General features: G+C 32.9%; 1 pseudogene; it reads left to right on the top strand.

Moving 5' to 3' along the window:
* The window catches only part of LOC140710167 (mitochondrial import inner membrane translocase subunit Tim17-A pseudogene), a 50,414-nt pseudogene extending 35,252 nt beyond the window's left edge, over positions 1–15,162 (top strand).
* The last annotated feature ends 2,827 nt before the right edge of the window (positions 15,163–17,989 follow it).

Raw genomic sequence — 17,989 nt, 5'->3', positions numbered from 1 at the left:
ATCTTATGAAAGCTTAATTTTATCTTATTGGTATTATATCAATGAATTGGGTAAGTCCAAAGATTATAACACCATGTTCTCTATTGACCATATGATTAATCACTTTAGGTTTTAGTATTAGGTTGCCATTACATTTGAAGTAGAAGCCTTTCTTTCACAAGACTAAACAACAGTAAATTAATATAACATTTAAGAAAGTGTCCATCTTTGCTAAATTGTCAGTACATGATAACTAGAAAATGTACTTAGAGAGAAATTAATTTAATTATGTAGTAATAATATTTTTAAACTAAACTAATTAATGTACATGAATTATAAGATACAGTGGGAAGCTATATAATTTAATTTTGGGTTTACTCATTGATCATATATGGAATCCCAGCTATTATATTCAAATTATTATTTTCTAAAAATAATAGAACAACCAGGATAGAAATGACTTTGACTCAACCTTCCCTAGATATTCAGGGAGATTAATGTCAAATAAAGACAGAGAACTTATTTGCAAAGAGGAAATTAGATATCCTAAGCAATAAATTATTAAACAATAGACAATGTATTTTGGCACTTACTTTATTACATCCACACCATAAAAATTTTGATGAATACAGAGAGTTACGACTTTTTATCATCATTAAATATCAAAATTTATATACTAAAGGTGCTGAAAAATCTTGAGGGTACAAATTATATTTATAATTAATAGGAAGGGCTTAATTCTTAACATCTTTAGGTCGTAACAGACGAATTGAAGAAGTGTGAAGTAAGAGACTCAAGATTATAAAAGAAAGGCATAATTTCTAGGTCTCCATTGTGTCACCTATAGGATGTTTGTGCTTTGTTGTAGTTTTAACTAGATTTTAATGCTGCTTTTTTGTATTAGAAGGGAATATTTAATAGTATTATATATTCTTAGGTATTTTAAAATAAGAATCTAAATATTGTTAAAAAAATCTTGAGTCTACAAATCTAAGCAGCAATCTGGAACACAGCATTTGTAAAAGTGTATAAACATCTATAATGATGACCTTCAGTGTTTAGATAGAAATGGTGTTATTTTCACGTCATACATCAGGTAATTAAAACCAAGAAACATTAACAATTTACATAAAGATACACTACTTTGAGCTTGGATTTAAACATAGATTAATCTTTTACAAAGACTTTTACAAGAATATATATACATATATATGAATACAAATATGTATATATATGGAGAAAGAGGGAGAGTTATAAAATTTAATTACATTAGAAGGGTTTACCAAACTCAATAATTATACAGAAATGTCATGAATTTATCAAGGTTGCTTCATGGAATTTTTTTATTGTTATAACAGTGAGCATATGCCAGATTTTCTTCATACATAGATTTAGTATTTTTACATAAAAAATCTTTCACCTGTTTCAAGTTAACATTCTGAAAATTGTATTTTTGAACATCTTACATTTTAGAAAACATTATCTTACTGAAATATATAATTCTTTTCCCCAAGTCAGGAAAATCATATTGTCTGCTACCACAGTAGGCTTTGTTGCTGTTCAAGTTATTAAAAAAAGAAATGTCTGAATGTAAAGCAAAGTTAGCAGCAAACATCCCCCCAAATAGTATAAGTCTAGACTTAAAGAGTTCATTAATTAGTAATATTTTATTTCATTTATTTATTTATTATTTTATTTTATTTTATTTTTTACTCTCTAGTGTACTCAAATCCCAGATATCTGTTTATGAAGGAGAGGAACTTAGGTAGCAGGCAATTATTGAAAATACAGAATTATAATCTGTCTTGAATATTAACAGCTTTAAATATGACAATATAATATTGATAGGATTTAAAAGCAGAGTTTGTAACTTGCACATTTAAAGTAATAATCAAAGTTGAGTGATATATAAATAATATGTATATATACATAAATTACATATATATATGATATAGACACTGAACACTATTTATTAGTAGCCTAAAGAGTCATTTTTGGAAGAAAATTAACTCTATGACTGAACCTAATTGATAAAATACTATTCATTACTCATTCAACAATTTTATCATACAGTTACAGTCTAATCCAACTGATACCCTATTTGGCAATTAAGGTATATTAGCAAGCTAAAATTCATTTAACGTCTACAGAGACTACAGGCTTGTGAAAAAGAAAGAAAGAACTGAAATGATTGCAAAATACTTATAAAGATAGGACGTGGGAAAGCCCTGTGAAGCAAAGTTGCATAGTTCTGAAATAGAAAGCATGACATGTAAGTAGCACAGAAAAGAAGTTCTCGGTGTTGGAAAAAAATACAGAGATGAGGGCTGTATATGTGGAAAATGAGAGTACAGAGACTGTGAAGGGTCATCTCTTTGAATGGTATTAAAGCTATTTTATAGTGATTTGCTTGTATAATAATGAAAGTAATCAATTGTGTAAAGTCTGTAGATGGAAGGTTAGTTTAATTATATTTTGCATTTCAAAATACCACTGTAATATGAAAAGTGGATTGGAGGATTTCTATTGACTATAGATTAGGCAGAGCAGGAGATCTGTCCAAATCTGTTGAAAACAAAACTGGTGCAAAAACTTTCTTTAAAAGATTCTTTAAAACTGCACTGATAATGCTTCCAACTTCACTGTAAATACCTGAAAATGGAATTACATGACACAATAAGTCTATTTTAGCTATTGCCGAGCTGATGTGAAAATGAAAACTGTCAATAGGATATTTAAATGATTTGCTTGTCACAAGTGAAATCACACGTGGTTTAGTGAACTAACAAAAGTGTTGCTTGTATTCAAATAGGCATGAACGAAAAAAATGGGATGCGAACATACACCTAAGTCGATAAGTAATCCACAGAAGTCTAGAGAATATATACTTTCTGAATGTTAGTTAAAATTGAGTATATCATCAGTAAATAAATGTGCATCTGAATGTCCTTTTTTTCTTTTTGCCACTATTTAATGCATGTTTTATGATAGTTGAATGAAAGATTCTTGTTTTTTTGTGGGGTCAAACTTTATATGTATGTAGTTTTTTTCAAAAATTTCATTTAACATTAGATAGTCATTAGTAAGTAAAATTTCAAGATTATTATTTTGTTTTGATTTTGGGTTGGGAAGGGGAGGAGGATATGTTTGTTATCATTTGGTAGGGCTTTGCCCCAAACTATAGCAGAAAAATACTTTCTTTGAAAACAGGGTCAGAACTTTTTAAAAAAGAAACTAGCTTAAAAGTTTTCTTAAGCTCATGAGTATACAAATAATACTAATGAAGTAAATATAATATAAAATAAAACAATGCAAAAAATAACATCAAATTACTACTAGAAAATTGCATTTTTATTAAGATGAATAATAAACTATATAATGTTTATTTCTTATATGAGATTGTTACTAGCTAGACAAAACTAAATGTACATAGAAAAATATGATATAAAAGATATAATTAAAATGTTACATGCAATAACATAGAAATATCTTTTTTTATGTAAAGATTTGTATAATTTATTTAAAAATGGAGTGAGTAGAATATTTGTCAAAATGTCACAAAACTAAAATTTGCGTTATGGGTGGTGACCCCAATTTTTAAATCTTAGCCACATGAATTAAGCACATGTCAGCGACTGTGCTGAATAAAGAATTAGATAGATGGGCTGGTTATTTCTTTTCCATTATTTTTACATAATTTCAAAATCAGGTTTTTACCAGCACCATTAAATAAAAAAGTCTTTAATTATCTATTTTCTGGAAGAACTTGTATCAGAAACGAGTTATATTTCCTTTATTGAAAGTATAAGTTTGGTAGAACTTACTATAATAATACTTTAATTAGGTTTCTTTTTAATATAATGAAGATTTTCAGATTTTTAAAACCATTATCTGTATATTGAAGTTTCCTGTTTCTTCTTTAGCCAATTTTAACATTTTGCAGAAATATATTTTCTCAATTATGGATTTAAAATCACATTGACGTGTACTTACACTTCACTTTAAATAATTTTATGTCTATTGAGTTGGACTTTTGAAACTTTGTCATGAGGCAGGATAAGTAAGATCAGGAGGCTGTGCTGTCTTTTCTCCTTGTATGAAGCTCTGTGGGCTCCGCATCTCTTGCACACGCTTGCATCAGCACTCAACTTTTTCTCAAGGTAAGCAATCCTACAAGAAAGCAGCAGACAGTCAGAGGGTTACAGGCTCCTGATACCAGATGTGGACCCAGAAAGAGAACAAAACTGCCTTCTTCCTGATATAACTTCCCCAATTTCCAACCAATTGGCACTAAAAGATCATGAAGCTATTAGCTACAAATTTCTGCCTTGGGGATCTTGGGGTTTCTATGGGGTCTTGCATGGACAGCTAGGCTCAAGGTTTAGCTTTCCTTCATTTTACTAGCAACACACACACACACACACACACACACACACCTCTCTAGGTGGAGATTTTACATGCTAATGATATATCTGATGGGTATTGTAGCATGTATAACTGAGTGTATGAGCCAAATCGCAGTTTGTCTTTCCATACATGACCTCACCATTATTTTATGAATATACACGTACACTTCTCATAAAGGGAGTTTCCCTCAAAGCACCAGGGGTTGTGTCTCCCTCTGAGCAGCCTGCTCTACCTCTCACTTGTCCATAATTCAAGTGGCCAAGTTGATTGGCTTTGCAATCAACTTCTTTGTTTACTCCTACTTTGGATTTAATTTCTAATTCTCTTGTGTTAAGCACTCAAAACCCTGAACCAGCCCACCCATTATTAATACTTATATCACTTGTAACCTAACTTTGATATTATTTTCTACTTTTTTTTTTTTCAATTTGTAGTTTACATATTTGGAATTTACACTTCAATTGTATTTTTACTGCTTGTTTCTCCTTAATCTTTAAAAAAATTTTACAAATATATAATAAAATTTTTCCCTTGTGATTATTTTTAATTTTTAATTTTATTTAGCATTTTCTCATTTCACTGCATATTTACATTGTTAATTGACACGTATTAAATATATGTATTCTCAGGGTACATGTGCTACTTTGATATATTCATATAATCAAATCACAGTAATTGAGGTATCTATCATCTTAAAAATTTATCTTTAAGTGAGATACATTTGAATTATTCTCTTTTAGGTATTTTGAAATATAGTGATTAAAAATTTGAAGATTACCTTTTTTGATTTAAAAAAACCCTATGCTGTCTTTTAATTTGTATTTTTGTTTTTGTTGTTTTATTAAAAAATATTTTCAACATCAGTGCAATATTTAGATAAGTGCTTCATTACAAACAATATATTGATTGTAGAGTGCATGAAAAGTTCATTGTACTCCTTGAGAGTGCATCCATTATAAGGTTGCTTGGGCAGTGAAGGGTGTTTCATGATCAGAGTAAAGTCCCCTGGGCCATCCAAAAGCACAGCATAAATTCCTCTCAAGGGTCCCAGTATCCACATGTCAAACTAGAATCAAAATACCTCAGTCTGAGCGGATGTTAACTAATGACAGTGAGGTACTCTCCGTGTGCCTCACTCCATGTGGTCAATCTGTCGGACCCAGGTGAGCCCTAGCCTTCAGTTAATATGTCCTAATTATCCTCTTTGGATAATCTGTGCCCATTGGAAAGAATCACACAATTGTACAGCATTCTTAGTCTCAGCATCTTCTAGAGTCATCTCTTAAGCCTTTGCCCAGCCTTGCATCTAAAATGTACTTCCACATCAGTTATATATCCAGAAGTAACTTTTGCTACCTGTTGGGCACGAGCTTGATTAGCATGAGAATTCTATTTATGTTCCATTTTGAAAGGTTCTTTGCCATCAGCATCCACATGAGTGACATATATTTGTCCCCTCCAAGCAGCAAGCCTGCTTCTATTGTCCTTGTTGCATATAAGGGATTCTTTAATAGTCCAGTCACTCAATTGACATTCTACTGACCAAGTGGCCAGGCTGTTAGCAATGGTTTCCGTCAGTGAAACTGTAACAAGATATGACGGTAGGAGTGGTCTGCACAGGCATCACCACTGTATAGTTCATCTCATTGGGTGAAACATCCATGTTCAGTCTCAATAAAAAGATGGCTATCTACTGGCCTGACGGCATCCTCAGCTCAGTGAATCCCATCTGCTTTTGGATTCACGGAGCCATCAGTAAATCATGTCATCTCATTGGCAAACATGTCTCTAAATCTTGATCTCCAAGTAGCTGCAGAAAGAGCTACAGCATCCCCTATGATTTACTTGGTCCCTTCTGGCAGGTTAGTCATTTGTTCACAGAGCCTACTGGTCTCTTCATGGTCTAGCTAGGCCTGATCATGAATGTAGCATTTCTATTTGATAACTGAGCTCTGTTAAGGCTGTCCAATTTTATTTGTGGTATTTGTAAGCACCTGAGTGAGAATAGACAGTTCAGGTCACAGTGTCATATGAGACACTTAGTCTTCGCCAGTGCCAAAGAGCAAGCAAGGAGTTGCTGTTCAAGGGAGTGTATCTGTTGGCTACCTCAGGCAACATTTGTTCCAAGATTCAAGTGGCCAGTGGCAGTTTCCTAATGCCAAAGACTCCAATCAGCATGCATGGTAGTTGCAGACACTTGTAATTTAATTGGGTTAGCAAGCTCTAAATGTTCCAAAGGTAGTGCCTGGGCCATGGCTCATGAATGGTTTATAAGGCATGCTGCTGCAAACAGCTTTATTCAAAGTTGGTGGTCCTGTGAGTCACCTTGTACTAAGTGGGTCAGAAGAGCCCCCAGGGGGGGTACATGCCATCTCCAGTACCCAAAAGAGGCTTATGCACTGTTGGGTGTCCTTTCTATCAGCACATGCTTCCAGAGCAAAGGATTTTTACTTGATTGAATGTGGGATATTTCTTTGACTTCCCACCCAAGCAGCCCCTGGGAATTGCATGTGTGGTGCCAGGCTATAGGATTTAGCAGGGTTGAAGCTCTAATCTGCACTAGCCAGTACACATCAGTGGCTCAGCAGAGTACCACAGCCACATGTTTCATGATGGGCTTACTTTTAGGATTTTAATGGTGTATTACAGATGACTAAAACTTTCGTGGGGCTTGGATTTGTTGAAGATCAAGTGCTACCCACAGGCTGTATATTGCAGGGGAATTGAAATATTCTTGAAGAAGCAGAGTGAAACTATATTGTGGGCCATTCCATGCAAACACAAATTTGTGTTGATCCTCATCCCATAAAGGGATTGAGAAAAAGGCATTAGCTAAGTCAGTAAGTGTACCAATCCTACACATGGGTTGCCACTGTTTTAGTGACATTGATATTTGGCATCTAGGGGCAAGGGTGCAATGTTGGCATTCAGCCTGTAATAGTCCATAGTCTCCAGGACCCAGAGGCCACTTAATTTTCATAAGAAATATTGGCCTGTGATTTTTTATTATCTTGTGATATCTTTTCTGTCTTTAGTGTCAGTTCAATATTGGCCTCATAAAATAAGTTAGTAAGTATTAGTTCATTCCTGCTTTTTTTGGGAAAGGTTGATAAACTTTGTTGTTAGTTTTTCTTCAGATGTGTGGTGGAATCTACCAGTGAAGTGATTCACAAAAAAGACAGTAAGGTAATAATGGACCTGAATGACACAATAAAACAACTATAAAGACCTATGGGGAACATTATGCCCAGAAACAATAGTATACACATACTTCTCATGTGCGTATGAGACGTTTTCCAGGATAGACCTTATGTTAGGCCATAAATAAGCCTCAATAGATTCAAAATAATAAAAATCACACAAAGTATTTTCTCTGACAATAGAGAGATTAAACTAGAAATCAACAACATAAGAAAAGCTGAAAAATTTACAAAGCTCTAGATATTAAACAACAAACTTGCAATCAATGGCTTAAAGAAGAAATCATATGGGAAATTAGAAAATACTTAGAGATGAAACAAAATGATACCACAACAGATCACTCCGTATAGACACAGCGATAGCTCTGCTAAGTAGGAAATTTATAAATATAAACTCTTACGTTAAAAAAATATATCTCAAATTAACAACAAAACTTTACAGTTTAAGGAAGCAGTAAAATAAAAGTAAACTAAACTGAAAGCTAACAGAAGAAAGAAAATGATAGATTAGAACAGAGGTAGAATAGAATAGAAAATAGAAAAACGATAGAGAAAATCAATCACACTAAAAACTGATTCTTTGCAAAGCTCAACAAAATGTATAAGCCTTTAGCTAGATGGACAAAAACAACACAAAAAGAAGATTTAAAACTGTCTTTTTATAAGTTATAAAACCTTTAAATGTCCAAATAGAGTTATCAAAACATAAAATAATGGAGAGTACTAATTTCAGCAATGAAAGAGGATACCTGACTGCAGGTATACTGATAATAAAATAATTTAAAATGAATATTAATACAACCTTATATCCATCCATTCAACAGCCTAAATATTGGACATATTACTTTAAAGACACATGTTACAATACCTAAATGTAGGATAATTAGAATTCCTAAGTATTTCTATAGCTACCAAAAAAACAACAAACAACCCTGAATAGATAACTTAAAAACTCTGTCTACAAGAAACCTCCAGGCTCAGATGACTTTACTGGTGAATGAAAGAAACATTTAAGAAACAAATAGCAATGATTTTTTTTTTTTTAAGGGACAAATAACGATAATAGAAACCTTTCTATAAAACAGAGAAGTAAACAATTTTCCACTTATTTTTTGAAGTTGTCATGACAATGATATAAGAATCAGACACTTTTTTTTTTTTTTTTTTTTGAGACGGAGTCTCTGTCGCCCAGGCTAGAGTGCAGGGGCCGGATCTCAGCTCACTGCAAACTCCGCCTCCCGGGTTCACGCCATTCTTCTGTCTCAGTCTCCCAAGTAGCTGGGACTACAGGCGCCCGCCACCTCGCCCGGCTAGTTTTTTGTATTTTTTAGTAGAGACGGGGTTTCACCGTGTTAGCCAAGATGGTCTCGATCTCCAGATCAATATAAATCTCAGTAGGATTTAAATAAAATTAAAAAAAAAAAAAAAACTGAGTCTAAAATTTTGCAGGTGGGAAAGGGACGTAGGATATCTCACTCATATTTTAAAAAAATAGCAATGTTGAAAACTTTTCACTATTGGATTTCACGACATATATAGCTAAAATAATCATCAGAGTTTGATATTAGTATGAGAATAATCATATAGATCAATGGAAAAAAACAGACTCCAGAAAAAAACATACATATGTATGACCAAATGATTTTGAAAAATATATCAGGATATTTCAACAGGAAAATATAATCCTCCTAACAAATGGTATTGGAACAATTGGAAATTCATTTATAAAAGTAACAAACCTTAACTTTTTTCTCACAGCATAAATACAAATTGCCTTGAAATGTATCATAGCCCTAAAGGTAAGAGTTAAGACATAGGAGACGATCCTTGGAACCTGGAAGAAGGCAAAGATTTTTTAGAAAGACTACAAAGAGAAGGCCAGGCACGGTGACTCACGCCTGTAATCCCAGCACTTTGGGAGGCCGAGGTGGGCAGATCACGAGGTCAAGAGAGCGAGACCATCCTGGCTAACACGGTGAAACCCCGTCTCTACTAAAAAATACAAAAAAATAAAAAATTAGCCGGGCGTGGTGGCGGGCGCCTGTAGTCCCAGCTACAAGAGAGGCAGGAAAATGGCATGAACACGGGAGGTGGAGCTTCCAGTGAGCCGAGATCTTGCCACTGCACTTCAGCCTGGGCAACAGGGCGAGACTCCGTCTCAAAAAAAAAAAAAAAAAAAAAAAAAAGATTACAAAGAGAAGAAACCATAAATAAAACAAAACATATGAAAATAGTTGGACTGCAGTTGTCAGATTGTCTTTACCCAACATGTAATCATTTTATATAAGTATTAGAAAAATCAATCATATATGGTATTTTATTGAAGATCAATGAGGAATACTTTAAGTCTTTAAATCTTTAATATTAAAAAATCTCTTAGCTAAATGAAGTATGGAGTGGTTGAGTATTCATTCTCTATTTCATAACAAATTAAAACACTCAAGCTTAGAAACTTTTAGTATGATATTCTCTTTGGTTTAATTTTTGCCTGAATACTAAAAAAAAAAAAAAAACTTCATCAATATAACTTTCCATAATTTCTGTACTCCTCTTGATCCAAAGGAACAATAATATCTGAATGATTCACTGAATAAATTGATGACCAATAAATATGACTTAGTATTCCCCAAATTCTGAAAATAAAGTGATAAATTAAATGCATCAATATGTAATTTTACATAAAGCTCTGGCTATCTGTCAAGAAATGTTGAAAATATTCATCATGACATCACATTTTCTGGAACATAAATCAAATGATAAGGTATTAAGTAAAATATGTTTTAATAATATCATGTTTAAATTTGATGATACTTTAAAAATGGTTCCATGTGTGTTCTCTTGGGTTATTTCACAATCAATAAAATGTCTGCAAGTGATGAATGCTATATATGTTTTCTCCACTTTCAGTGAAGGCATTGAGTGAAATGTTTACAAATCTGGTATCACTGGATTGCTGATTGGTCGGATTTTCATCTTAACGTTGTACAAATTTGAAAATAGTCTTAGTATTTCTCAGAATCCTGCCTGAAGGATCCAAAGAACTATGCAATCTGTTTCTAAATTTTCTGTTGTGTCACCTGGTTTCACTGTTGTCACAATAGTTCCGCCTTCATGTCAGGCCACAGGCAACTCAGTCTCAGCCGTAAACATATACCATCTTTACAGTCAAAATATGAGACCCAAATAAATAAAATAAGAAATGAAAAAGAAGACATTACAATTGATACCATAGAAATACAAAGGATAATTAGAGACTATTAGGAACAACTATATTCAAAGAAATTGGAAAACATAGAAGAAATGGATAAGTTTTTGGATACATACAACCTACCAACATTAAACCAAGAAGGAATAGAAAACCTTAACTGACCAATAATGAGTAACAAGATTGAATCGGTGATAAACATTCTCCCAACACAGAAAAGCTAAAGACCAAATAGCTTAACTGGTGAGTCCTACCAAACTTATAAAGAAGATCTAATATCATTTCTTCTCAAACGATTTCAGAAAGTTGAAGAGGGGGAAATTTCTTCTAACTAATTCTATGACACTAGCATTATGTTGATATCAGAAACTGAGGACAAGACAAAAAAAGAAAACTACAAGTCAACAACACCGAGGAACACAGACGCAAACATCCTGAACAAAATGCTTGCAAACCAAATTTGATCTAAAAGCACATCAAACAGACAAGATTAAGTGGGTTTTATTCCAGGGAAAAAATATAGATATATGACATCTTTTTATATAAGTATTAGAAAAATAAACTATAACTATATAGAAATGATATATATGTAGAAACTATATATAGTTTCTTCTATACCGCACACCCGATTCATTAACCTATCTCTGAACACATTCACAAATACTGCTAGTTTTCCACTTCCATATCCACTGTTACTACAGTATAATGGGTGGTACAGTAGATAAAAATATAGGTAGCCTGAATTAAAATCCTAGTTCTAATATGTACTAAACTTATTGAATTTGGGAACATATATCAACTATTTAGGTTTCAAAGCTGAAATATAAAGAAAATAGTAACTCTGAGGTAAATTACTTCTTTTTTCCCCCACTTTTATTTTAGGTTTAGAAGTACATGTGTAGGTTTGTTACATGGGTAAATTGCATGTCACTGAGGTTCAGTTTATGGATTATCCCATCACTCAGGTACTGAACGTGGTACCTGATAGGTAGTTTTAAAATACTCTTCCCTAGCCTTCCCCCACTAGTCATCTTCAGTGTCTCTTTTTTTTTTTTTTTTTTTTTTTTTTGAGGTGGAGCCTCACCCTGTCACCCATGCTGGAGTGCAGTGGTGTAATCTCAGCTCGCCACAACCTCCCCTTCTGGGTTCAAACGATTCTCGTGCCTCAGCCTCCCAAATACGTGGGGCTACAGGCATGCACCACCATGCCCAGCTAATTTTTGTATTTTTAGTAGAGATGAGGGTTTTTCCATGTTGGCCAGGCTGATCTTGAACTCCTGGCCTCAAGTGATCCACCCACCTCGGCCTCCCGAAGTGCTGGGATTACAGGCAAGAGCCATGGCACCTGGCCCTCCTCAGTGTCTATTGTTCCAATCTTTACATCCATATCTACTTAATGTTTAGCTCCCACTGATAAGTGATAACATATGGCATTTGGTTTTCTGTTCCTGTGTTAATTCGCTTAGGATAGTGGCCTCCCATTGCATCCATGTTGCTGCAAAGAACATGATTTCATTCTTTCTATGGTTGTGTAGTATTTCATGGTATATATGTATTACATTTTCTTTATCCATTCCCTCACTGATGGACATCTAGGTTGACTGATGTCTTTGCTATTGTGAATAGTGCTTCCATGAACATTTGAGTGCATATGTCTTTTTGATAGAGTAATTTATTTCCCTTTGTGTATATTCCCAGTAATGAGATTGCCAGTTTGAATGGTAGCTCTCTTTTAAGTTCTTTGAGAAATCTCCAAACTGCTTTCCATAGTGGCTAAACTAATTTACATTCTCACAAACCGTGTATAAGCATTCCCTCTTCTCTGCAATTTCGCCAACATAGGTTATTTTTTGACATTTTAAGAATTGCCATTCTGACTGGTGTGAAATGGTATCTCATTGTGATTTTGATTTGCATTTCTCTAATGATTAGATGACTAATGATTAGTCTCTTCTTTTGAGAACTGTCTGTTCACGTCATTGGCCCATTTTTTAAGAGGGTTATTTGGTTTGTGTTCGTTGAATTGCTTACATTCCTTATAGATTCTGGACATCAGATCTGTGTCAGATGTGTAGTTTGTAAATATTTCTCCCATTCTGCAGGTTGTCTGTTTACTCTGTTAATAGTTTCTTTTTCTGTGCAGAAACTTTTTAGTTTAGGTCCCTCTTGTCAGTTTTTTGTTGTTGTGATTGCTTTTGGTGACTTAATCACAAAATTGACGGTAACAAATAGTGGAGAAAGGACCCCCTATTTAATAAGTGGTGCTGGGATAACTGGCTAGTCCATATGCAGAAGATTAAAACTGAACCCCTACATTTCACCATATGGAAAAATTAACTCAAGACAAATCATAGACTTAACTGAGACCCTAAACTATGAAAATCCTAGAAGAAAACCTAGGAAATACCACTCTGGACACGTCATGTATATTGAGAGCTAAAAGGTGTTTATTTTTTCTCTGAAATTTTGCCAGTGCAATAAAAGCAAGTATACAATAACTATTTATTTAAAAAATTATGTTGTTCCATGGCTAAAGAACCCACAGAGAGGACAATTGGTGTGTCTGCCACTCAGAGCTTTCTTAAAATAAAGCAATGAGCAGTAGTACTGACTACATGGCATGCCTGTAAGTGGCAAGGAATGTCATACAAAACTCTTGTGTGTTTGAACCCATTAAAAATAAATAATGTAATTTTGTCAAAAATATATACACACACACCCACTTATGTATATACCCATATGTATACTTATGGGTATTATACTTCCATATAAGTATATTTGGAAATATACATACAGATATAAAATATATATATGTACATTCAAAAGGAGAGGGGGGAGAGAGAGAGAGTTGTACAGGCAATCTCCTACCATTTTCTTGTCTGTGTGAGCTTTTCCCAAATAAAGTATCAGGGTAATATAAATAGTTATTAGTTGATTTTAGATTAAACAGAAAGAGAAATGCCAACGGAGTAGTGAATTTAGAATTCAACAACTAAGCTCAAAAGCCATCAAAATTCATTGTTTTATATGCATATCGCTTTAGCTGTTTTTTTTTTTTTTTCTGGTAATATCTGAATTTAGATGGAGCCATAGGAGAACTGCATAGAACATAGTCTATATTAAGGAGTTAGATTTTATTCCCATGGAAACATTTTGGCAACGAGTTATGCAAAAGAAAATGACTAAGCATTTTAGAATGTGATGCTGCTCTGTTTGTTTTTAAAATGTTCAAGAGTCTTAAACAGTTTAAATGATCGAAATTCGAACTGTTTAGATGAACTGCCTAATAAACTACATTTCAGTTGGAAATTTAGAGAAAAGAATACTTGCTGATTCGTTAGTTTCATTTTTAGGCACTTTGAAGGAAGGTTAATGAGGGAATGTCTATCCATGTGAGTTTTTGTAGATTTTATAATACGCATTACATTTTAATCAATTTCTGATTATTTGTACTTATAAACAATATCTTTTATAATTTTGTGAGTATTTTCAATCATTTTTATTATTTTTCTCTAATTTAAATATGGAGAAAATAGAAATTTAGTAAACAGTTTGACATCACAAAAGAATATTTCAACTCTCCAAAAATTTATTAAAATATTTTTTAATTTTTCATTTCCTTTAAAATTAAATCTTATAATTTACAAGAAACAAAAAGAAAGTACAATTCATGAACAATATTCATGTTTGCCATATCTCTTCTTCTTTATGGAAATGTTAAACTTTATAAGTTCTGGAAATACTCATAAAGTATTCTAATTGAAGCTGTAATTAAAAATAATTCAGATTGTTTTTGCCCTGAAAGAGCATGCTAGAGAGGCTCACCCCTCAGCAAGGCTATGTGGGGGTCTTTACAACAAGCGCCATTGGTGGTGGTATCTTTCAAGCAATTAAGTTTTCACAATTCTCCAGTAGGAGTAAACCACAAACTCCAAAGGAGTTTGACCGCTATTAAAATCCAGGTTTCATAATTGGGAGGTAGCTTTGCATTCAGGGAGGTCTGTTTCTTATGACTGACTGTAGTATGGCTCAAGTCAAAGGAAAAGAAGATCCCTGGAACACAATTACAAGTGTTGCCTTAATGGGAACCATACTGGCAGCAAGAAATGGACCAGTGGCCATAGTTGGGTCAGCTGTGATGAGTGATATTCTTCTAGCTTGAACTGAAGGAGATATTATCTTGTTCACAAAATTTGCTTATGAATATTTGCTGAAGAACTCTTCCAGTTGTCTTCAACTGAGTTACCATCCTCACTTTTTGGAGACTGTGGACAATATCAGTAGGACTCTTTTCGCAGAATTTCTTTAACATAATGAGCTATAATTTAAGAAGAATTTCAGAAGATCTGGCTAAAGTCTATTTTTAAAACCACAGATGCGACAACTATGGCCAAATAGACTATGAAGACACATTTAGCACTTTTTTTTTTCTATTGAAAGAAACACGGTAGGGCAAAGGGATGGCTACATGATAATATATTTATTAATATTTGAAGTATATTTCTGATCAAAATAAATGTCCAATAGCATTAAAAGAAAATATAAAGATGCTTAGAAGATGAAGGACCAAAGGGCAAATAACCTTGAAATGTAACCATCATTTCCTTGGACACGTCTCTGCCTAAGTTTGTGTGTTCTGTTACTGTAATAATAAAAAAAACTTCTGGAAATTAAAATAAATAATAATCTAAAGAATTACTTTGCTTTAGAAAATCAAAGCAAACTACTTTTGCAGTTTCCATGCTAAATCAGTATGTTATTAAATGTACATTTTCACTTGGTTCTTTTATTTCTGCCTAGTCTAATAACGATATACCTTATAAATAAAAAATATTCCATAATTTTGTCCCAAATAAATTTGAAAGTCAAGGAAAAATTTTTTCTGTAGGTTATTTTTCCCTTCTTTAACACTCTTCTCTACCCCTAAGAATAACCACAAACACATAGGGTAATGCACACACATACACACAAACACATTCACATACACTCCTAAAAATAATTATTACACTTGAGTTCTCTAGACAGAAAAATAATTCACATGTATTTTTTCTTCCCTTTTTTTTCAGTCCTGTTGCTATAGACAGAAAAAAAAACAAACAAGCAAGCAAACAAAAATCACTCTTGATAATGCTGGTCTACAGTTTCTGTCTTTCCTATCTTTTCCCTTTTATGTATTTCAAATGTTCATGAGAAAAAAAACTCATGAATTCATTGATGGTGTGTAAGTTTGGAAGGATACAAATATTTTTAAAAAGTCAAAGAGAAAGAAAGATACTAGAAGAGGAAAGGTAAAAGAGATTCAGAAATTAAAAGATAATACAATTTTTTAAAATACTAGCTTTGTAGTTATGGCAGGTAAGCATGTCACTGTATACAGGACAGGGTAGTCAATCTTTCATGCCAGTTCACTGTGTGTGTGATTTCTCTTTATAAACATAAATTTCTTGGTCCTAATCTACCAAGTGAAAATTGTCACAGATGGAAGTTAGATGTAACTGTGAATACTCTGCTTTCCCATGTTCAGGAGAATACAGGTCCTAATAATGAATATAAGGTAAGATTAGCTGTCATTTTCTTTTGAGAAGACCTCAAAGAAAGATCAATTTTTGAAGATACTCACCTTAATGGATTGTGCTAGAAATTAAATGTTCTGAAGTCGATGGGCAAATGACCTTTTATAACTTCTCTAAAATGAATTTGAATAGAAAGTTGTCTAAAACCCAGGGTGACTTGAAGGATTTAGGTTGTAATTTTCATTGCAAAATCACATTATTAATGGAGTATACATAATTAATGGGTTATACTAAAACGTCAATCTTTTTAAGCTCAAGAAATCCATTTCAGGTAAGCAAAGGCTAATTAGGGACTGAAACACAACAATTATCCCCTAATTGTTTGTAATTTTTCCCTAGATTATTATTAAATTTTACTAATACTTAAAATAGGAGAACGTAATACTTTTTCAGTAACATAATGTCATTCTGTACCTATGAAATGTTCCATTTTCTAATAGTTAATATCTCAAAGTTTGAATTTATATGGGTCTAGTTTTTATATCAAATTCTAATTGTAACCATGCATCTTAAAATCAAACACTATTCATATCTAATGCTTTCTAATATTGTTATATTTTTGTTGAATAACTGTGATGTATTTTTAATCTGCAATAATGAGGTAAAATACCTGTTTTGAAAATCGTTTAATATTCATTATATGCAAATAGCTATGAACTAGAGTCAGATAACTTTTAATATACATACTAATTTATGTGTATTAATTTAAAATGTAAAATCAGGGAAAAAAACCACACCATTTACATTTACTATTAAGACATGTATACTTCTGCGATAATTTTTAAATAACTTACATCACAACTAACACTTCTTGGTTAGTTTCTATCAGACCTTTATAGAGAATTTCAGAATTACCTGAAATATAATTTAATGTATTTCAAAAGCATGAAAAAAGAGAAAAAAGGAAACATATAAGATGTATATTTGAAATTAATTTACAATAAACATGAATATGTTTGTTTCCTCTAATATGTATCTTTCTTTGCCTAATTTGAGTATGCATCTATAATAAAAACAATTACAACACACTTTCCTTTTATCTTTAACCTACAAAGCAACCTCAAATATTTATAATTATGAAGTATAATTATATATATAGATACCACTCAATACTATCATATACACACACACGTAGGAAATATAAAATACATAGATAGACTGCATTGAATTTAAGTCAGACTTATGTACACAAAAGCTTATTACTGAGGAGTAGCAGAATATGCCTCTCCAAAGTATGCCACTTTGGCCTGACGATTATTTTGAGCTGAAGGCAATTGAAAAGATTCAGATACAAGAAAAGCCTCTGCTCACATCGAATTTGTGTAAAAGCATGATGTAAGCTTATAAAGGCGCCCTTCTTGCCCTCTCTACCAAGAATGACAAAGTTCCATCACCAGAGAGGACTTCAGACCCTTATGACCCTGGAAACAGCACCAGGGGAATCTACATAACACACGTGACTAGCTAACTTTTATCTACCACCAATTTCCTATTTAGCTGCCTTCCTGCAATTGGCCACCTCTAAAAACACAAGTACCTTTACTTTAATCTTGTAACTTCTGTTTAAGCCAGAGTTCTAAGCCACCTCTTTGAGAACTACTCCTTCCTTATCGCCCATGTATATA

This window comes from Chlorocebus sabaeus, chromosome 25 (assembly GCF_047675955.1).
Source record: "Chlorocebus sabaeus isolate Y175 chromosome 25, mChlSab1.0.hap1, whole genome shotgun sequence".
Classification (NCBI taxonomy): Eukaryota; Metazoa; Chordata; class Mammalia; order Primates; family Cercopithecidae; genus Chlorocebus; species Chlorocebus sabaeus.
Note: the sequence above shows the minus strand (reverse complement) of the source record. Positions and strands in the feature narration are given on the sequence as shown.